The 25,007-nt window shown below is 36.2% G+C and overlaps 1 long non-coding RNA gene across 1 annotated transcript in view; it reads left to right on the top strand.

Annotated features, from left to right (window-relative positions):
- Positions 1-839: 839 nt before the first annotated feature.
- The window catches only part of LOC128200402 (uncharacterized), a 37,509-nt gene continuing 13,341 nt past the window's right edge, over positions 840-25,007 (top strand). The window contains exon 1 of the long non-coding RNA XR_008252719.1: positions 840-1,211. This is a non-coding gene — a long non-coding RNA (uncharacterized LOC128200402). The remainder of the gene's footprint in view (positions 1,212-25,007) is intronic.

Raw genomic sequence — 25,007 nt, 5'->3', positions numbered from 1 at the left:
CAAAATTACTATAGTATGGAACATGGAGAGTTGAATGTAAATCTGTTCTAACACAATTCTATATAAAAAAATATTTAATACTGATCCTTAGAGTAATAATATTAGGATGTTAATATTAGGAATACAGATAGTGCTCTTTCAAAAGAGAGCGAGTAACGAATGACCCATAAGAAATGTTACAGGAATTCAAAAGGTGCCACATGTCATTGACTGCTTTTTATGTCGAAATATGGAGAGACTTTGGAAAAATTCAATAAATTATGATATATAAGAATATGATGATGCTGTAAGTAGTGGAACTTATAAAGAAATTATTGTTTACTGGCGACCAGCCCCGGCATTGTACGGGCAGATAGGTACAAAATATCTATTTTTTTTTTTAAATAAGGTACAACTTTCTGTAAATGAAAAACTTTAAAAATCAGTGGAGATTTTTTTTTATCCATTACAAACAAAAAAATCAAATATTTCTCTTAATAATATTGTTTTTGATTTTAGTAATAAATTATAATTATGCCACGCTATAAATTATTTTTGGTGGTTTAATAACTAGATCCTGTTTCAAGTGCCTAGCGTACCATTCCGATGATTTGTTCACACATCAATACTATGTAAATATATGTATAAGAACCTTCGTAAATTGTATTTTGCGTCGATATGAATTGTATTATAGGACGGCTGTAATATTAAAATAACACCATTTTATGTGTCGTTAAACATTTGTGCCAGCAGTACGTTGGTCTGATAGTTCGTCACCACGAATCTACAAAATGCAGAACACCACCGGAATTGCTATCTTGTAAATAAACAAGCGCATTTTGAAATTGTACGTCGCGAATGTTGGCGTATTGGCCGACCGTCCGCAAACGATGGTGGACAGTGACGTAGCAATGGCAACGTATTCGTGGCGCGTAATCGCCAGTTTCAGTGGCAAGAGCGCGTGCGCCGGTTGGACCGCCCTCTGAATTTCCCGCCCAAGCGACCGCGAGTGACACTTTGAATTTACAATACGCATTCGATTTGAGTTCTAATTTTGAAATATATGCGTTCGATAGTGATTTATTGTAAACTGCCAGTGTGTTGGAATGTCGTGTTGTTGTTTTAACTAAATCGATTTATTCGGTACCATCGTGTGACTGCAATACGATATCAGCTTGTTTCCTCGAGTGTTTGGCTTCGATTGCCGTGGAAGATTTCGATAAATCGGAATGGTAATTAATTGAATTTATCCTATTAATACACGTATTTACTTCAGCCTTAGTGTTCACTTGATTTTCCTACCTAATTATTGTTACTTGGCGTGAAGTCAAGGACAAGATTACTACGGGGAAATGACATTTTTAAAAATAACCGAATGAAACGTTCGCGCGGACATAAAATCGTTCTGTGTGCATGTCGTTTGCGAACGGATCGACATGTTCACATGTTAGTTCGAACCATTCTTGTACAGTTCTTTACAAAGTAAACATGATAGTAGATCAAAGGCTGAGTATAAAATCGTTTGGTATCCAACTTCTTGATTTATCACTCAATGTAACTATAAAGAGGTTGTGAAAGATTTACGTTGTTAAACGTTTATAGGTTTATGTAATAATTTTTGACCTTAAACTCTTTACGACATTGTTTTCAATGATATTTTTTTATCAAAGGAAACTTGTACTTAAGTAGTCTGTTTGAGTAACTTTTTCTTTTTTTTTTCTTTGTTCCATTCGTGTTTCAACCGCCAAGCAGGTGTGTTTGCATGGCTGTGTTTTAGTTTGAAGGGCTGGGATATGGCAGTGAAATTACAGGGAACTGAAACATAATATCATGAAGGAATCAACTCAGGAATGGCAACGTATATCGAATTGCTTGGACGTCGCCAACTGCAATGTATTCTTTATACGCTCATAGTGCTGGTCATGTCTATAGACGACGGTTACCACTTTCTATTCTAACCCAGCCAATACCTACTTAAATTAGTATGAATTTGAAGTAACAAATTTAAGATATACATATAGATATGTATATACAGCAAATAAAGGAACTTTCCACGAAACAAATCAGAAATGATTCGCGGTCGTTAACGACGAATTGTTTACACAGAAAAAGTCTAGCATAATAGATTTGTTCCATAGAGCGCTCGTTCGATTTATATTGTTTATCTTAAGATTGTGGTTTGGGGGGTATCTAAAAGAAAATTTATTATTTCACCGTTCAGTGTTGTGTTGCATGTTGAAATGGCAGACAATCTGATTTTTTTTGTTTAATTTTATTTATTTATAAATTACTCACCACACTTACAGTCTCCCAAAACGTGTAGTTAGCCATAGGTTTGGTTTTTATCATTTTACTTATGGAGAGTGTTTACCGTTGCCTATAGATATGAACAGTACCATAGACATCATAGGTTTTGCGACGTAAATGCGTTTGACTCCTAATGAGTTGCTATTTATTTATTTATTTTTTATTCATCACATTACAATAAATGTTTGGCACAAAAGGTGGACTTAATGCTATATGTATAGCGTTCTCTCCCAGTCAATCTTTGGTGAGACAGTTATTCCTAAGAATTAAGATGTTATATCTTCTATAAATAGTAATTTCTGTATGGCTTAACTTACAAATTTAAGTTGAAGTTTTTTTTATGCAATTTAGAATGACAAACAAGCTGACGGCCCACCTGATGAAAGTAGTAACCGTCGCCTATAGACATGAGCAGTACCATGAACAGAGTATACTGTTTCACCCATGATACCCTCCATGCGTTGCCAATTCTGAGGACTCATATGTTATTTCTCTGTACCCTGTAAATTCACTGCCATATCCCACCGAAACACAGCCACAAAAACACAACTGCTTCACGTTAGAAACACGAATGGGACAGAGGTGGCCAAGCAAACGACTTTTGTACAAAGTCTCCCTCTGGTAAAGTTATGTAAGCAGTTATATGTATTTAATGACATAAGCATAAGTAATTAAAGGGTATAAATGCGGAGGACATTTGTACTGTTTGCCTCTGGTTTGCATTTAAATATGCGTTTGTGACATCATATGCCTAATCAAGTACTTGTCATGGGGGGGGGGGGAGGATTGTTAGTAATGCAGATCAGTCCCATGGCTAGTTTTTTTGTTTTTTTTTTTAATGGATGATAATGGATTGGTAACCCCGCCCGCGCTAACGGGATTCGCTGGCGGAGCACCAGTGAAGGGTGATAGATGAGAATGAAAACAGGCCAGTTAGCCTATAATGATGAATTCATCATGAAGAATTAATCATGATAGTTTCCAGGGGCCTGGTTAGGTATATTGCTAGCAATGGGATTTTGTCTCCATTACTAACAATCCCTTTCCCCCCCTCCCCATTGCTAGTAATATACCTTGTCAGATTGACCTGCACGTGGTCCTCCCTGGACACCATCGTGCTAAACTCCAGATGTATTCATTACGATGGGCTAACTTACCTGCTTTTTCATTTTTACCTATCATTCCTTACTGGTGCCCGCCATCGAATACCGTTAGCACAGGCGGGGTTACCATTCCATTATCATCCATAAAAAAAAACAAGTATTTGCTCCAATTGTTAACTGTGTATGATTAATGTTGTTTGGTGTGGTTTACAACGAATATGTAGGTTAGGTAAACGTATCAATAGCGCGCTAACAGCGGGTGGCGGCGGCAACATGCGCAGGAGTCGCGGCCGCGTGTGCGCTGTGAACGTTTGATGTCTCATCGTTTGATCTCTAATCCGACTTACAAATGATATTGCAGCGTATTTGTTTCTATTAGAGTACATTATAATTAAACTGAATTAGTTTTTTTTTAATGGGTGATTATGGTATGGTAACCCCGTCTGCGCTATTGGTATACACTGGCGGGGTACCAGTGAGGGATGATAGATGAAGATGAAAGTAGGTCAATTAGCCCATCGTGACGAATTAAACTAGAATTAGTCACGATGGTTTCCAGGGAGAACCGCATGGAGGTCGACCTGACAGGGTATATTGCTAGTAATAGGGCTATTTGACCCCATTACTAATAATCCCTTCCCCCCCCCCCTGAATTAGTTTATACTCTATTGTTTTTAGATTAGGCTTTTCGCTTTTAGGCGTCTTTTTAAAAATTTATTTGTCATTTTTATAGTAAGAATTTTGGAATTTTTAATTCTATATTTTATTATTAAGCAATGTTGTCACACTGTTGGGTGAAGGTACCCCCTATTTCTTATCAAAAGCTACGAATTAAGCTACGAGTAAACATTCTTTTTGTTAATTTGTTGTCACATTGATTACTGGTGTTAGGTGGTTATGTGATTTTACAATTTCACCTTTTACAGTTAAAAAAATATCTAAACCACGTCCCGTTTTTATAAAATCGTCATCATCCGTTAAGTGTTCATTGCTGAACATATATCTCCTGCTTTGGGGGGGGGGAGAGGGGGCTGCCAGTAGTTGCTATGCTTGGCGGATGGGTTGGCCGTCGTAGTTAGGCTTAGGTTATGTTTTAAAAGGGATGCTGTTGTCCATCCTCCGACCATTATGTTCCCTTAGTCGCCTCTTACGACACCTACGATAAAATAATGGCCCATTCTATGACAGGTCTATATGGCGGTTTATTGGGTAGATTTTGTTTCAAACTCATGAACAACTGCAAAAAATATGAATAATTGTGGAGTCGTTGACACGTCTTGTTTACAAAATAGAGGTGTCGAGTGCCGCCGTCGGACAGTAACAATACACGACTTTCCGTTAGCTTTGTATTGCAAATATCTGCTCTACATGCGTCATGTCACGATTCAGCAATTGATAATTGGATTTAGTACATCTACGGGCTGAAAAAGAAATCATTAATACTGTTTTAAAGACCTTTTTCAATAGTAAGGTACGGTAAGGTAAGGTAGATAAGGGATAATAGGTGAGATTGAAATTAGGTCATATAGGCAGCTTGATAATAATTCTTTTTTTTATACAACTTAGAATGGCAAACAAGCTTACGGCCTACCTGATGGAAAGTGGTAACCGTCACCTATAGACATGAGCAGTACCATGGACATAACAGAGTATACTGTTTCGTTTGCCCGGGCACCTCTGTCTCATTCGTGTTTCTACCGTGAAGCAGTTGTGTTTGCATGGCTGTGTTTCGGTTTGAAGGGTGGGATATGGCGTGAATTTACAGGGTACAGAGAAATAACACCTGAGTCCTCAGGAATGGTAACGCATGGGGGGTATCATGGGCGAAACAGTATACTCTGTTGTCCATGGTACTGCTCATGTCTATTGCCGACGGTTACCACTTTCCATCAGGTGGGCCGACAGCTTGTTTGCCATTCTAAGTTGTATAAAAAAAAGGATAGAATAAAAATTATGCATGTTTTCATAGACTGTACGTTATAGTCTCAAATTTACTACCAAATTCTATATACTTTATAAATTGAAAGCAAACATTTTCGTATTACAATAGTGTGGATTACAATAGCATGAAATCATCGTGACTTCATGCAATTGTTTGATTCAATAATATTGTTTTTTTTTTTTAATATTTTAAGGGCTTTTACCTTCTTCAGGTATATCAGTCCTATTGTACCCTGAACTGATTTCTCCAACAAAACTTTATCTACCTTCTTAAAGATAACGCGTTGCAGAATAAAGATATTGTAATATCAGTACAGTAATAATATCAGTGCTCATGTCTATAGGCGACGGTTACCACTTTTCATCAGGTGGGCCGTCAGCTTGTTTGCCATTCTAGATTGTATAAAAAAAAAAAAAAAAAGTTGGCGGATCGAATACTGCATCTATGTGCAAACAAATATTTGTCTCAGAGTTGAAGAGGGCTTAACAGAGGTGGATGGACTTTGAGATAATAATGCTTAAATGACGTGGAGAAAGTCAGGACTAAAAACTAAACTACAGTTTCAATTTTGAGATAAAGAATTTTCCAAATCGGTTTAGATATGACAAACATAAAAAAAATACAACCAAATTGAGAGAACGTCTTTTTTTTTTAAGTTGGTCGAAAAAGCCGGCTGGCTAAGCTGCCAGTGACAACCTCATATAAATTTCTCTATACAATTTTTTTTAATATTTCCTTTAATATTCCTATTACAATTTTATTATATATATTATATTAACAATTAATATTTTTATATAATATATCAATCAGTTTTTTTTATGGGTTTTTTTTTTTAATGGTATGGTAACCCCGCCTGCGCTAACGGGATACGCTGGCGGAGCACCAGTGAAGGGTGATAGATGAGAATGAAAACAGGCCAGTTAGCCCATCATGACGAATTTACAAGTAATTAACCATGATGGTTTCCAGGGAGAACCGCGAGGAGGTCGACCTGGCTGGGTATATTGCTAGCAATGGGATTCTTAGTCTCCATTACTAATAATTCCTTTCTCCCCAATATATCAATCAGCTGTCCCCACTACGGGCGTTGATGACCAAGATCAAATGGAATATTTGACTAAGATGAACAGTTTGGCAACAATACCAAGCGAGGAGTGCTGTGCGGCTCCCCTTCGTTTTATAAATACTCCGCGACCACTGTCCTACGAAAGTGTTTGTTGCAGAAATAGCGGCGCATCACCGGCTTGCATTAGTTGACTTGTCACGTGTGACGTCACCACACTTGTGACCGCCCACTGGCTCGCGGTCACCGTTACACCTGCCATTGTGAGCTTACAAAGAAATTTTAGTTAAGTACTAGATGTTATATTACTGTGAAAATATATCATGCATATTATACGCAGCTTCGTCTGACCTGCATCTTATTCTAGTCATTCGTATGTTGATTGACCGATTGATATAAAGTAATCAACATTTCCTCAACATGGCGGGGAAAAGGGCAACAAACACTTTGATTTTTTATATTATTCAATGCAATGCATGTTTCACTTAAAAAAAACTGCTATAATATTATTCAAAATACATTAATATATATTAATTAGAAACGCGTTACGAAATATATTGAAATAGGACGAGATAATTTAAATTTTTTTAAAGCAATAATTTTTCCTTGATGGTTTGTTAGTTAGATCCAAATTATTACATGTAATTTTCGTATAAAGAAATTCTTTTATAAAAAAAAAATATATCGGGGCACGCCGTCCCTACTTGATAGGAGCCCCTAGACAGTTGCCTACATTGCCTATTGGATAATCCGGCCCTGTGATTGGCGGCGGAAACACGAGTATATTTTATAACAATTTTGGAATCAATAAATTGCGGTGTAATCACAAATAAATGTTATACTAACAAATTATACAGGATCATATCTTAGATTGATCTGCAATTTATAACGCTATTGACGCATTTCAAATATCAATAAATAGTTTTACAATGTCTTGGGCAGCTTAGTAATAATCTTGAGAGATCACTTTAAGATTTTACACACTTTTTATGAATTCATAAGAAGTCTGGCAATCTGTGAATTACTCGTACGTCTGGCAACAAAATTGTGTTTGAATTAAAAAAAAATTGTATTATAATAGGTTCTCATAAAAAAAATCCTACTAATACGACAGTGCCAGTGTTATACTCTAAAAATGGATTCATTGTGGTAATACAAATTGTTAACGGTGTTTCATCAGTCATTTTAACTATTGTTTGTAATTACAGGTATTTCACAAAAACTGCTATATATTTTTTTTATACAACTTAGAGTGGCAAACAAGCTGACGGCCCACCTGATGGAAAGTGGTAACTGTCGCCTATACACATGAGCAGTACCATGGACATAATAGAGTATACTGTTTCGCCCATGATACCCCCCATGCGTTACCATTCCTGAGGACTCAGGTGTTATTTCTCTGTACTCAGTAAATTCACGCAATATCCTACCCTTCAAACCGAAACACAGCCATGCAAACACAGCTGCTTCACGGTTGAAACACGAATAGGACAGAGGTACCCAAGCAATCGACTTTTGTGCAAAGTCTCTAACGGGTGCTTCTAGTAGGGGCTGGTCTGTTCAAGAACACTGTTTTTTTTTTTATTTTACTCTGTTAGCAAACAAGCATACGGCTTGTTTGTTGGTAAACGGGGTTACCGTAGCCTATAGATGCCTGTAATACCAGGGATCAGGCGTACGTTGACGTTCATTAAGAAAGCTCAATACGCCCTTTTAGAAGAACCCCATGCCTTTAGGAAAATCCTTGGTAGGAAGTTTATTCCACATTATTCCATTGTTTGTAGCTTTGTGATTTTTTTTATCAATACGAACTTTGTAATAGTTATTTTATCAATTCACATTTTTGTTGTAAATTAAATTTTTATTTTAAAAAAAAAGCGACAACTGTGTTTCTTGCCCGTTGAGCTTGGCTGACATTGCATTCCGAACTGAGCGGTAGTTTAAAAAAAAATGGCTATTCAAAAATGCTTATTAAAGATATATCATTTGGTAGTTGGAGTTTGAGCTCAGTTTATTTACATTATATAATATATTAACATAAAAATATAACAAAAATAACCCGTCTTTGTTTATAATTTTATTTCGTTATCTAGTATATAAAGTAAAGCCATTACAAATCTATTTTCTCGATTGTACATGAGCAAAGCGAGCTCACTCGCTTCTCTTCTGTTCTCGTATATGTTATTTTAGTTTTATTACTGTTGCTGACTTTGTAGCGCTCTGCCATCATATAAATTTAATGCTGCAATTCTTGTACATGTAGATATATGTAAAGTTGACTTTACAATATGGCTTGTGACATGAACACTTCCAATCCTTTGTCCATACAATTTTATACTTGGTTTACAGCTTGTATTCTCGGCTGAAATTGCATTCCGAACTGGAACAAAAATGACTTTTGTAAAGTTAATTTAAAAATGAATTATTATTAAGTTTACTTGAATAAAAAGTATTTTAATTTCTTTATTTAATTATAATTTAGCACGTAGAAGTGTAGATGTGGGCTTGATGTTATTTACATATATAGATTAAAAAGGAGTAAGAGAAAGAAATATTTAGTACGAGATTGTATAATGAATAATATTTACAGTAAATAAATCCAGATATAATAAGTCGCCATACAAAATATTGTTCGGTAAAATTGCTAAGACAAGAAGATTGTCAAGCACGTCGCTATTTATTTTTCTACAACTATGTAGATTTATATTATCTTTTTTTTTTTTTAATATAACGAGTTTACCAAATCGGTTTACAACTGACGGAGTTATGAGCCAAACAGCCGAATTGGGAACTTTCTCCTTTTTTGACGTCGGTTAAAACAGGTCAGGACAGTTGGCTCATCGTAGCTAATTCAATGGGAAATAACTACTATGGTTTCGAAGGGGGTCAGTGGAGGTCGACCTGATAGGGTATATTGTTTGCAGTGAAGACTAATCCCACCATTCCCCGTTAATGTTACGATGAAGTAATATTTTTTGCGGAGAAACGCCTTAAATATATGCTACTAATTTTACAAAATTTTGTACCTTCCAAAAGGTAAGGCGATGGTATGTAGAAGGGTATAGACTGCTTTCAGTCAATAAACATATCCTGGACAAGCGGATGAAGCCGTGTGTAAAACCTAGTTTATAATTTCATAGTAAGAACATAATGTATTTTTTTGGATGGGTGAAAATGGTGTGGTAACCCCGCCTGTACTAATGGGATATGCTGGCGGAGCACCAGTGAAAGGTGATAGATGAGGATGAAATAGGTCCGTTATCTCATCCTGACAAATTCAACTAGAATTAGCCACGATGGTTTCCTGGGTGAACCACGTAGAGGTCGACTTGACAGGGTATATTGCTAGTAATGGGGCTATTTGACCCCATTACTAACAATCCCTTTCCCCCGCAATACGTGTATTGACCGAGGAATAACTACATGGGACAGATAAAAGAAACACTAGGCGTCATGTCGTATAGGAAGATAAAGGATATGGCCTGGGATAGAGCTGGCTGGAGGAAGATGCATGAATTAGTTGCACCGACAAGAGGAAACTCTTAAATGAAAAGAAGAGAAGACGTGTATTGACTGTTTACTTGAACACACATTTTTCGTACCACTTACTCTGTACTCTAATAGATATTATGTTATTATTACATAGCTATTCTGAGAATACCTACGAGTAACATCAAATCGAGGCAGGGATGACGTGTTTGACATATCTGATCGTGCCGTATCTGCCTGCCGGCCGCTGGCGTGGGCGTGTTTTGGCGATTGCAACACACCGCGCCTGTCCATTTGCTGGTGTTTGTGTCATTAAACTTTATTATTTCTATAATCTATGTTATATATATATATATATATATATATATATATATATATATATATATATATATATATATATATACAGATGTGTCCTCAGGAATGGCAACACATGGGGGTATCATGAGCGAAACAGTATACCCTGTTATGTACATGGTTACTGCTCATGTCTAAATTGCATAAAAAAAAATTCATTTATTTATTTGTATCTTGTGTATTATTGTAAGAAGTCGGTTTAATTTAAGCGTATTTTAGTCGAGAAAGCTTCACTAGTTTCAGGACCGCACGTACAGCACTCATGCGCTTTAGCTGCTTGCTAATTACAAGCTTTCCCTATATACTTATAATAAAGTTTATATTTTTTTAAATACGTCTTGTCATTGAAACACTTATGAGGGTCAGTTTTTTTTATTATATTCGTTACTAGCTGTTTCCTGCGGCTCTGCACGGGTGAAAAAATACATAAACTATCCTGTGCTAAGGTAGGATATAACCTACCCATATACCATACTACATTCAAATCCGTTCAGTAGTTTTTGCGTGAAAGAGTAACAAAAATTCATTCATCTATCGTTAGTAACTTTCATATTGTTAACAGTAACTTTAATATTGTTAACAGGATTAGTTAATTGTTTATTTTAACTCATTTTTCATTCCAAATCCTTGACCATAGTAAAATTATAGCCAAAATCTTTTCATACATAAAAATCCAAATTTAACACCAAACACATAGTTACAAGTCACATAAAATGCAACATTTTATGATCAAGTAATCTTCTATGAAGCACCAGCGTATAAATTATAAAACGGTCAGCTCGCTTCATACTTTCATATAATAACTAGGTCAGATACAGCTATAAACAAAATCTTAAAACACCACTTCAATTCCATTGAATCAAACAAAAGTTTCATTCAATTTGCGAGATAACGTCGGAACATCGGCGCTGAAGCTTTTCGAAGTAGCCCAAAATATCTTGTAGTGTCTCTAGCGCGTACAAATTCTGCAATTAGCATTCTGCGCGCTGGCTCATTGCCCACACAATAATTTACTTTGGCAAATACATAAAAGAATTGGCCTTATATGGATTTAATTATATAATATAAATAAATAAAATAAATATAATATATAATAATTATTATATAATTATTATTATTGTACGCCGGTTTCTCTCCCTGGGGCCCTGAACCCTGGCCGATTGTGCTTCTGCCGGGGGTTGGTTTGCCATCTCCTCTCTTTAAGAGGGGATATGTGAATTTTTGGAAAAGTAAAAAAAAAAATTGAATATTGTGTCAAAATCAGTAATTCCGATTTAAAAATTAAACAACTGAGCTGATTTCAATAAAATTTCTATTGGACCAACCTACGAGTATAGGTAAATCCTTTTAGTTAAAAAAGAAATTTCCAAATCGGACGAAGTTAGGAGATAACAAACATAAAAACATACAACCGAATTAAACCTTCTTTTCGAAGTCGGTTTCAAAATTTATGTGGCACTTCTAAATAGTGTATTGAAATTTATTTTTCAGGATAGTTCTGACCCCTTAAAAAAGGTGCATAATGTATTTTCAAACATGTTTTTATACCCCTCACTTAAATAAGCCTATGTTTGTAATGGCAAAAGATAACCACCATGGAACCGGGTTCACGCCAGCGCAGTAGGAAAGTAGGAAGATTATACATCAGAGGAATTGTTCAATATGATGTCCACAGCCACTTTCTACCGTCGTACGGCTCGCCATCGACAGCGAGTTCATCCTCATGTCCTACAGCCTCAATGGTCGCGTACTGCGCGGTTTCAGAGATGTTTCCTCCCACGAACACTCAGGTTGTGGAATGAGCTCCCTGTGAGCTCTCCATGACAAATGTAATCTCGATGTATCAAGTATAATGTGTAGCGGGGCACCAGTGAGGCATGATAGGTCAGGAAGAAAGCTCATTGTGATGATTTCTGACAGTATTTCAGGGGGAACCATAAGGAGGTCGACCTGATAGGGTATATTGTTAGCAATGGAGCTGTTAGACTTCATCATTAATAATCCCTTTCCCCCTATCTCGATGTATCAGGTTCAAGAGAAGACGTTCTTTTCATTTTTAGCCTTATTCTATGCAAATATTCATGTGGTATAACAGATGGGTCGAAGGGTCGACTTACCCACATTGGCATATCGCCCGTTTTCTGATTTACCGCCAACAAATAATATTATAATTTGATGTGTCATATTTGTTAAATAATCGTACTTATATATTACAAGTGAAGAGATGTTTGTTTAATGGATGATAATGAAATGGTAGCCCCGCCTTCGTTAATGGTATACGTTGGCGGGGCACCAGCGTGGGATGATAGGTGAGACTGAAAAGGTAGGTGAGTTAGCCCACCGTGATGAATGCGCCTGGAATTCAGCACGATGGTTCTAGGGGGGACCACGTGGGGGTCGACCTGATAGAGTATATTATACCAGCAATGGGACTGGTAGTATAATATAATATTAGTAAGGATTGTTTATCATATTTTTTGTAAATTATTTCTAAATTTTGAAAAGGATTCTTGTGTTGTACTCGTTTGCAAACTTAAATATTATTAGTATTTTTTAAGGTCCTATAATATATTTCTTTGCAAAAATGTTTACATAGTGGTATAAAGGGCCTTTTGTATGTAATTCTATCCTCTTGAATATTATTGTTCATTCAAGTAATTTTTTTTTTTTTTATTCAACTTAGAATGACAAATAAGCTGAGGGTCTACCTGGTGAAAAATGGTAACCGTCGTAAAATGGTAAAATGCCATTCCTGAGGACTCAGGTGTTATTCCTCTGTACCCAGTAAATTCACGCCATATCCCACCCTTCAAACCGAAACACAGCCATGCAAACACAACTGCTTCACGGTCGAAACACGAATGGGACAGAGGTACCCAAGCAATCGACTTTTGTATTTTATTTATTTATTTATTTATACTTTTACACACATTTAAATATGTCTACAGGGCGGAATAAATGCCTGATTGCATTCTCTACGAGTTAACCGTTACGTTAAACAGAAAGAGTAAATGGCGTTGCATTGATTTAAAAAAAAAATGTAAATTAAATATTTTTAGAGATAACATGTTGAATAAAACAGACGTATAATGGTATCAAAAATATATGTATAAAAAAAGAATACCCAAAATAAATATCAAGAATTCTAAAAAAAACCCGACTTGCCAAGCTGCCAGCAACAATTTCAGTGAAGGAACGCTCACTTAAAAGTACGCTAATGAATTCAATCCGTTTAAAATAAAAAAAAAATCCCGGAATACTGTTGATGAATGCTATTAATTCAAAGGATCGTATTTAATGCTTTCAGAAAGCTTTCCAGCTAATAATACCGTGTAGTTTGTAACACATACAACATTAAAACACATACACGACGTTATTCTGCATTTAGACACCCGCTGGCTGCTGGCCTGTCGCCTGCGCACTGATTTATAATACCAACAAACAATGGAATTAGCTGTGTATGGCATTTATCAATACTGTATTACCATTATGGTAAAGGAAAGATTTTTATTCAAGAAAACTTAGATTTAAGTATTTTTGAATAGTCATGTTTTCGTTGCCGCCCATTCGGAACGCAATTTTAGCCAAGAAGAACGAGCAAGAAACTCAGCTTTTGCTTTTTTTAAATATAAATAATGAATTTGTGTACTACACAAATTCATTATTTACAAACTACTAAGTAGCATCAGATCATAGAATTTAATTTTTTTTTATACAACTTAGAATGGCAAACAAGCTGACGGCCCACCTGATGGAAAGTGGTAACCGTCGCCTATAGACATGAGCAGTACCATGGACACAACAGAGTATACTGTTTCACCCATGATACCCCCCATGCGTTACCATTCCTGAGGACTCAGGTGTTATTCCTCTGTACCTTGTAAATTCATGCCATATCCCACCCTTCAAACCGAAACACAGCCATGCAAACACAACTGCTTCACGGTTGAAACACGAATGGGATAGAGGTACCTAAGCAATCGACTTTTGTACAAAGTCTCCCTCTGGTAATTAATGATATATAATTAAAATAAATCACTAAAATAAATTAGTAAACTAAAATAAATAGTTTGCAATTGTATTGCTTAAAATAGAAGGCCATGTTGTAATAGAATTTAATTAAATATTAGTTCATGTGGCTATTTGTATTTCGTTTATAACTATAGTCTAAAGGGGGGAAAGGGATAGTAATAAGTAATGGAGACTGAGGAATCCCATTGCTAGCAATATACTCAACCAGGTCGACCTCCTTGCGGTTCTCCCTGGAAACTATCATGGTTAATTCCTGATGAATACATCATGATGGGCTAACTGGCCTGTTTTCATTCTCATCTATCACCCTTTACTGGTGCTCCACCGGCGTATCCCGTTACTACCATGTCATTTTCACCCATAAAAAAAAAACTATAGTCTAAATATAATGTTGGTTGGTTTATGAACACAATTCTACCGATAAATAAGTTTGCCACTTGTCTAGGTGAGCTGTTAGTTAAAAATGTTAATGACTTATTCAACGAAATTGATACATGTGTTCTGTTTTTTCATTATCTCATCCAGTTCCGAGCGATTTTCGTGTGCGTGCGTTGTTTTTATCGGTTCTTTTTTATAGGATTGGTTTCGCGTTATTCAAGCTTAGCAAAACTGCGCAAGTGGCTCACTGGAGGATTTCATTTGACTCATTCTGACAATCCGTATAGTGTTGTAGGCTAAATCTAAACCCGGATATGCTTAAGAGTTTCAGTGGTTTGTCTGAAAAGATAGAGATCAGCGTTTTTCTATTCTTAAAACTAAAATTAAAGTAAACCAACAATCTACGGATTATGTCTTTTTTATATATGTAGCATAATGTCTCAATATTTTTTCCGTATTTTTACTAAACTTTTTACAAAGCACGGTTATCTTTATATAGTTAAGCTAGCTTATATAATGTGTTGTTATTTGAAAATCAAGATTCGCTCAATGAAAGTTTTATAATTGAGGCCTATAAAACAAAGGCAGCTAAATCCAAGTCTGTCAGATGTTCAGGAAACTCCAAAGAACTAATATTTTGTCAACGATATGAAAGGATATTCTATATTTTGAAGCAGATTAAAGAAAATTTGAATATTAGTAATAATTTGAACTTTAATTAAAAGAACTTTTAATTAAGGGAAATATTTGAGTACAGAGTGAAAATTAATTCGGTTTTATGGCGTTTAGCTGCCTTTGATTTTATAGGCCTCAATTTGCGGTAACACGATACGACATGGTATCATTTTATCATCTCGATAAGCCAATCCCTGGTGACGTCAGCGTATGTTGAAAGCACAGGCGGGTCTACTATTCTATCTTTACCCATTCAAAAAAAAAATACTACATACAGGGGGAAAGTGTTATTATTAATGGAATTTAGCGATATACATACATACATACATACATATATATATATATATATATATATATATATATATATATATATATATATATATATATATATATATATATATATATATATATATATATATATATTCATTAACGATATACTTTGTAATTTTTTTATTTCTGTAAAATAATAGATACTCTTTTAAAATATTACAGTAGTATATATTACAAGAAATAATCACAGTGAGAAAACAATGGGCGACCTTATCGCTAAGAGCGATCTCTTCCAGCCAACCTTTGGATGGAGAGGAGTAATTATAAACAGTTTGATCGGAGGCGCGATGAAAAATTTATTATTTTAAATACATATAGAGATGAAATATATGCAATATAATATATATTAATGCAAACTGAAAATAATATAACAATGAATCATAAAACGTTTAATTGACGGTAAATATTCACTTCCTGTGCGATCGAGTCACTAAATCAATAATAACTGTCAGCGATCAGGCGACCGCTGCACTATACGAGCTGCAGTGTGTCTGCCACGAACCGGGCCAAACATGACGTCAAAGGATGTTTCGCTCTCAAGTGGCCGCCTTCGCGCGTCTATGGTGCTAGTGCAAGCGATTCTAAATCACTATTAAGGCCAGCATACACGATCCATATTTTGTATATAAAAAAAAAAAATAAACAATAAGCAGTAAATCTATCTATTTATCCAATTTAAGAGCTGCGCTCTTGTCGTAGAACTCTTGCCACTCACTACGATTTTCTGCGAGTATCTTTACCTCTTGACTGGCTTATCTTACCTTGGACTGGCTGAAAACCAGCGCTGTACAACTGTTCACATTGCGCTGGGACACTCACAGCATCAGCTGAGCCGGTTCCTTTTGTCGAGTATGGGACACATTTTGTATGTGTTATTTATATTTTATATTGTAATTGTATGTTTACTGGCAATAAATGTTTCTATTCTATTCTTCTCTTGATACGACACGATACTAACTTTTTCCTTGATCTGCCTGATGTAACTATGCCTCGGTCTCCCTCTTCCCTTCTTTACTTCTATCTTACCTTCTATTATAATGTTCATAAGTTCGTCTTGTCCTATCAAGTGTACTATTATTTTTTCCTTTTTGACTTCAATAGTTCTTATAATTTGTCTCTTTTCTATTATATTCTTATAAGAAAATACTTGTAAACTACAAATGTCCAGGAAGCAGACTCAAGTGATATAACTAAATATATCCGCTTTGTATATAACTGTGTAAATCATCTTACTTTTTTATTTTACAAATATGGTAAAATTGTAACTAGAGGATATCCATGGTACTTTTCATGTCTATAGGCGACGGTTGCCACTTTCCATCAGGTGGGCCGTCAGCTTGTTTGTCATTCTAAGTTGTATAAAAAAACTGTATATGAGAGATATATATAAAAAAAAAAAAATTAACACGAAGGGTTTCAATAAGACCAATGTCTAAACATAATTTTTTTAAAATTTTATCTGTTTTGTCTGTATGTTTGTTTTGGTATAATGCGAATAACTACTGCAGCAAATTGAATATGGTTTTCATTGTTGTATTGCTAAAGAGCTAATTACTGCATGTTTTATCTCTAGAAGTGATCTAATTAATTGTTTTTTTTTGTACTTCTAAAATCCACGCGTACGAATAGTGGGGAAAAATTTAATATTTAAAAAAAATATTGATAATGGATATTGCTGGCACTTGGTGAAAATTAAAATACATCTTTATAAGTTAGTCTTATGCTTCAACAAATATATGTACCCTTCATAATGCTTTAATAAGGCAAAACCAGTTAGGCTGTGAAATATATAGTAAAATAAAAATTTGTAGAATAAGTACAACTATGTTCCAACTTATAAAGATGTTTTATAAAATTATTTATATAATCTATGGTTAATGTTTATATTTTTTTTTATTGTGCCTGCAATGTGCATTACCGTTTTCACTATTTAATTTAAATTGTGTTTATTGTCTCTTACATTTTAATATAATTGGAAATCCAAACACACTAAAGATTTTTTTGTTAAAAGACGCGTACAGTGTGGCTCTAGCTTACATAGACGGTTTATTAGCCACCGTAAACCTATTTCACGATTATTGGTGTTGTGAAACACCTTAAGAATATGTATTGGGCGCGTGTGTTGTATTTAAATATGCATTTAAATATGACATTAATTGCATATCAAAAATATATAAAAGTTAATATGAGTACATTTTACACTTTATAACAATACTCTAAGCAAAGCGAGGTTTCGTAATACAAACCAAATTTCGATTTTTCTTTTAGTTTCAGTCGAAACTGGAACATTTTTTCGAGCTAGCTTTTTAATTTTAAAAGTAAGCTAAGCAAATTAATTAGGTATATATCAATTAATGAGAAATAAATGTTATGTGCATGGTACCGCTCATGTCTATAGGCGACGGTTAGCACTTTCCATCAGGTGGGCCGTCAGCTTGTTTGCCATTCTAAGTTGTATAAAAAAAAAATGTTTTTAAATGTAAGCACATGATTGAGACAGTTTTGTACACGTAATTGTAAATGTATGTATGTCGATCACAACATTAGTGGATAGTTTATTTACACGAAACAATTCAAACGTTATAATTGGTATATATTTACATAATATAATATATTCATCTGTTTATTTGTGTCTACACAATTTCAAAGCCGTACAGATTTGATAACTTCATATTACCCTTGATTCGGACGATCTGTTTTCCATAACAATTGACGTAGGGTTTTCACTCTTCTAAAAGTATATAGAAAATAATTATATCAGCCATTAATTGTATTGTAGTATGTATTATATTAATTGTATTGTAGCCATTATTTATATTTATTTAACCACTACCATGTCAAAACTATGTGAACATAAAAACCGTAACTTCCCGTAAAAATTCTTGTGTTGTTTCTGAACGAATGGAGTGTAAATGAATAACCAGCCATAGACAAATTATCCAGGCAGAAGTCGGATTGTTTTTTGTACGTCATAATACGAAAAAGAACAAGGCAGTTTACGGCCGTAAAGTGAATTGCCTGGAACTTGACTGGTTTTTTAAAAGTTCATAATACGACTGCTGGACATAGGTCTCCCTCATAATTAGGGGTTTTGCTAGTAGTTGCCGCGCTTAGGCTGCGGGTTGGCAACCGCAGTTTTTTTTTTAATGGATGATAATGGAATGGTGACCCCACCCGCGCTATCGGTATACACCGGCGGGGCACCAGTGAAGTATGATAGGTGAGGATGAAGCAGGTCAGTTAGCCCATCGTGACGAATTCAATAAGAATTGTTCACGATGGTTTCCAGGGGGAACCACGTGGAGGTCGACCTAATAAGGCATATTGTTAGCAATGGGGTTGTCAAACTCCATTGCTAACAATCCCTTTCCCCCTGGCAACCGTAATTAGGTTTTTGTTTTAAGAGGGACGCTGCTGCCCATCTATCGCCCTTAGTCGCCTCTTACGACACCGACGCGAAAGGGAAGGGCTGGCCTATTCTATCCCGGGACCACACACAGCGAGGTAAACGTATAAATAAAGTATTAATTAAAATATTTTTTTATACAACTTAGAATGCCAAACAAGCTGACTGCCCACTTGATGGAAAGTGGTAACCGTCGCCTATAGACATGAGCAGTACCATGGACATAACAGAGTATACTGTTTCGCCCATGTACCCCCCATGCGTTGCCATTCCTGAGGACTCAGGTGTTATTCCTCTGTACCCAGTAAATTCACGCATGTAAAAAATTTGTAAAGCAAAATGCACTTATTTAAAGCAGTTTTTTTTTTTAATTCGATCGATCGATCGTGAGATCGATTATTTAATTATGCGGAAGAAACAGCGGTTTTTTAGTTGGTAACGGGTATAAATACGAGTTGATTTCGAGGCGCATACATCACGGCGGACTTGTTCGTTTCAATCGGCAAGTGCCGTACTTTCATCGAGTGGTAGCAAATGTAACAACAATCAATTGCTGTTACCGTCCAATTACTTTCGGATCTGTTCGGAATTAATAGTTTTCTACGAACAAGTATTTTTGTGAGGAACAGTGTTTATCGTGTAGATTGTAGACAGTCTGAATCTGTAGACAGTACGCCGGGTCAACATGCCAGCGAGGGGGGAAAGGGATTGTTAGTAATGAGGATCTAACAGCCCTATACAATATACCCTATAAGGTCGTCCTACAAGCGTTTCTTTCTAGAAACCGTCATGACTAATAGTTGTTTAATTCGTCACTATAGGCTAACTGACCTGTTCATTTTTATCATCACCTATCATCCTTCACTGGTGCTCCTCCTGCGCTATTGGTATATGCTGTTAATTTAACAGTTAATTGACTTCAATTGTGACAAAATCAGCTATTTTGATTTAAAAACTAAACTACTGTACCTACATTGTTAATATTTTTATATGAGTAATCAGTACTTCAGCTGCCCGCTAACAACATGCTTTTTAACTGTATTGGGTTGACTGGAAGAGATCTCTGTCAGAGATAAGTCCAACCTTGCTCACAATATTTATAAATGCATTAACAATGTAATTTACAAGTGCAATAAAGAATATATATATATATATATATATATATATATATATATATATATATATATATATATATATATATATATATATAAGTATATCCTTTCAAATAAAAAAGAAATTCCCAAATTGGTTCAGAACTAACAATGTTATTAGGTAACAAACATGAAAAAAATACGTCCGAATTAAGAAACCCTTTCTCTTTATTTATGTCGGTTGAAAAAACACTGTTCGTGTCTATACTTCATCAAGTTTTCCCCCGACATGAACATGGCTGCCAATAGACACGAACATCACAGATGGAATGAGAGCATCGGTGTGATACCAAGGTTTTGACATGTTTAACATAATATTAATATGTAATCCAGTATTGTGATATGTCCGTCAGCTAACCAACGGCTATAAAACGCCATTCGCTCGTAAACCGATCGTTTCAAACGAACATCAGTTGCTCTGACGTCGCCGGCCAGCCGCTCTGACGTCATATTAAATATACTTGTACATAGTCTTAGATAATATAGATAGAGCATCGAGCCTCAAAAAAAACGGATCAACTTTTTGTCAGTTAATTGTCAAATTAGCTGACTCATGTTTTTTGTCAGTGTTACTTACTTAAAATGGCAAACAAGCTGACGGCCCACCTGATGGAAAGTGATAACCGTCGCTTATAGACATGAGCAGTACCATGCACATAACAGAGTATACTGTTTCGCCCATGATACCCCCCATGCGTTGCCATTCCTAAGGACTCAGGTGTTATTCCTCTGTACCCAGTAAATTTACGCCATATCCCACCCTTCAAACCGAAACACAGCCATGCAAACAACTGCTTCACGATTGAAACACGAATGGGACAGAGGTACCCAAGCTATCGACTTTTGAACAAAGTCTTCCTCTGATAGTCTTTTTCCATAAAAACTTCAGATGAATAATTTATGTGATAAAACTAAATATATCATCATCATCATCATCATCATCAATTCTATCAAAACTATACGATTCAAAATTTGACTTTTCAACAGTAAAAAAGAGAAAAAATTGTACATTACTGCAGCGGCCAGCAACTAAGGTATTGATGGACGAACGTGCAAATGTGGGCCGAGGCGCAGCCGAGGCACACATACGTGAGTCCATCAATGCCTAGTTGTGGCCAAGGCTTGTATAGTACTTTTCTCAAACAATGCGCGGAAATCAAAAACACAATTTTACAAACACACTCGCCAGTTTCCTATCTCTTTTCATTTAAGAGTTTCCTCTTGTCGGTGCAACCAATTCATGCATCTTCTTCCAGCCAGCTCTATCCCAGGCCATATCCTTGATCTCCCTATACGACATGACACCAGTTTCCTATATTAGGAATAAAATCTCACGTCCAATATATATCCCATAGATCTGAAGATTTCAAAAGCTTAATTTTATAATGTCCAGAGTCCATCATATCTATCTTAATAATAAACCGAAAACAAGTCTATAAAATAGAGAGATAAACTCTAAGATTGGATATCAAATGTTTAAATTTATCACCCATTAGTTTTCATTGCTTATTGTTGGATCGGCCGCTTCCTGCATCCAATTTATTTTTGCATTTACTATGATATTCATTGTTTATTGAAGTCTGACCGTGGTCGTAGTCAGGGAGGGGGAGCATTGAGGGGCAATGGCCTACCTTAAAAGGCCCAATGGCCTACCTTAAAATGAAAGGCCCTAAGAAAATTAGACAGATCGCTTTTTCGAAGTCACATAATTATGGTTTCTGCCTTATCAAAAAGTTCTTTTGCCGTATTTTAAACTTTTTTTAATGGGTGAAAATGGAATGGTACTCCCGCTTACGCTGTCGGTATACACTGGCGGGGCACCAGTGTGAGGTGATAGGTGAGGGTGAAAGCAGGTCAGTTAGCCCATCGTGAAGAAGCACCCGTGAGAATTAACCACGATGGTTTCCAGAGCGAACCGCGTGGAGGTCGACCTGATAGGGTAGATTGTTAGCAATGGAACTGTTAGATCCCATTACTAACAATCCCTTTCCCCGTTTATCTTAAACTTAGGTCTAGTTACGGTCCTGAGTCTGATTAGTGTGCGCAAACGTATGGAGAGTAACTTATTTGACGGAATTTTTACCAGAGGGAGACTTTGTACAAAAGTCGTTTGCTTGGGCACCTCTGTCTCATTCGTGTTTCTACCGTGAACCAGTTGTGTTTGAATGGCTGTGTTTCGGTTTGCCATATCCCACCCTTCAAGGGTGGGATATGGCAGTGAATTTACAAGGTACAAAAGAATAACACCCTCAGGAATGGTAACGCATGTGAGGTGTTATTGGCGAAACAGTATACTTTGTTATGTCCACGGTACTGCTCATGTTTATAGGCGACGGTTACCACTTTCCATGAGGTGGGTCGTCAAATTATTTGCCATTTTAAGTTGTATAAAAAACAAGTGTTGTAAATTTGAAATTTCATCAAAATACTTATGTGAGCACTGATAATATAATAAATAGATATATAATATATTAAATTTTAGACGTTTGCACTATATGTTTAATGAAAGACAAGAGAGCGTTACATCAGTGTGCTCGTGACCACGGTCGCTCGTCGAAATAATTCAGGTAAATTATCATAGTTTACCTTAACGATAGCCTGGTATGCTGCCATGGTATAATAATTCAGAACGGCCTATTCGTAAATAGCTCTTACAATCTGTTGTATAAATATAACATACACTAAAAGAAGATGGACAAAATTTTACCAAATTTATAATTTGTGATTGTATTACTAGTTTGTTAGTCCGTAGTATGTTTTACTATATTTATGTACAATTTTATGAATAATAACAACATAATATTAAACTATGACACGTCTTTGAATGTATATTATACATTTAAATACAATCGGACTCATCATGCCTGTCTATGCTCTTAGTCACCGCTCTTTGTGTGTCTGGTGCGCTATGACGTCATAAACTTAGTCGCCGACCGCTAGAGCAGCGGTGACAGCGGTGAATAAACACGAGCTATTTTAGCGCCAGCCAGTAACTAAACGGCTAATGATAGCCACCTTTTTTATGATTAGGCGTGGCGAAAAGGCTGACGGCCCGCTTGATTGAAAATGGCAGCCGTAATCTATAGATATAAACAATTACATTGGCATCACAGGATATACTGTGACGCCACTGGTGTTAATGTATTCTCAGATTGTTTTATGGGTAAAAATGGAATGGTAACCCTACCAGCGCTATCGGTGTACATCGGCGGGGCACCAGTGAAGGATGATAGGTCAGTTAGCCCATCGTGACGAATTCAACAAGAATTGTTCACGATGGTTTCCAGGGGGAAGTACGTGGAGGTCGACCTAATAATGCATATTGCTAGCAATAGGGCTGTGAAACTCCATTGCTAACAATCCCTTTGCCCCCATTCTGTGATATTACGACCACAGGTCTGTGCATTGTCATCGCCAATCTTGAAGACATTGACATATTTAAGACTTTTTAACTAAATAGGGTCTGGTCTTTTAAAAAATACATTATGTGTTCGTCCCAGATATGTCTGTTGGCATAGTTAAAAGTTTCACTCGCATCCTGGAGTAGGCATCAGATAATTTCGGGGTGGGCATGGCCTATTTGCTTCTCTTTAAATACGCCTAAACATCTATGCTCTAGGACTGAGGTAATGTTGCCTCTTTTCTTTTTATATTTTTGACTCATTTTTTTTAAATGGTAAATGCCAAGAATGAAATGAATAGGATTTTTTTTATACAACTTAGAATGGCACACAAGCTGACGGCCCACCTGATGGAAAGTGGTAACCGTCCCCTATAGGCATGAGCAGTACCATGGACATAACAGAGTATACTGTTTCGCCCATGATACCTCCCATGCGTTGCCATTCCTGAGGACTCAGGTGTTATTCCTCTGTATCCAGTAAATTCACGCCATATCCTACCCTTCAAACCGAAACACGGCCATGCAAACACAACTACTTCACGGTTGAAACATGAATGGGACAGAGGTAGCGAAGCAATCGACTTTTGTACAAAGTCTCCCTAGACAATTCCATACCTTTACCTGTCCCAATAATGAAGTACCGTGTTCGTGATTCACTGTTCATCCCAGAGGTTGACTGGTAGAGATTGCTAACAGCATTAAGTTCACCTTTAGTACAATATTTTATTTTAATCAATTAAGTTATTTAAATAATCAATAAATAGCACCACACGGGGTACATCAGTGGGATTGTATGTCCGTATGTTATGCATCCCTAGTAGCCCGAAGGTATTACCATTTGTTTTTAGTAGAAGTAAATAAAACTGGGTCCCATTTCATGTTTATCATTTCAGCTGTTATTTAGCCACCGCTGAATATATGCTTCTTTTTTTATACTACTGAGGTGGCAATACGGCCCATCTGATGGTAAGCGATGGCATAACATCTTAGTCCTCAGCAATGGCAACGCATGGTCATGAGCATGTCTATGGCACTGCTTATGTCTATAGGCGACGGTTACCACTTACCATCAGGTGGGCCATCAGCTTGCTTGCCATTCTAAGTTGTATAAAAAAAATTCGTGTCTGAAACTTAGACATTGGCATTCATGGTAAATCCTCTTATCATATACATTACCTGTGACTATACTATCCCTAGCTATAGCTATATATAATAATAAGAAGTGGTATGAACTGTGAAATAGAAAACTGTTTATAGACAACGGTTACCACTTTCTAATAGCTATACAATGGGGGTGGGGGAAGGGATTGTTAACAATGTGGACTATCAGTCCCATTGCTAGCAATTTACCCTGTCAGTTCGACCCCCCGCAGTCCCTTCTGGAAACCACCGTGC

The sequence above is a fragment of the Galleria mellonella genome, unplaced genomic scaffold (assembly GCF_026898425.1).
Source record: "Galleria mellonella isolate WM207_F2 unplaced genomic scaffold, CSIRO_AGI_GalMel_v1 utg184, whole genome shotgun sequence".
In the NCBI taxonomy this organism is placed as follows: Eukaryota; Metazoa; Arthropoda; class Insecta; order Lepidoptera; family Pyralidae; genus Galleria; species Galleria mellonella.
Note: the sequence above shows the minus strand (reverse complement) of the source record. Positions and strands in the feature narration are given on the sequence as shown.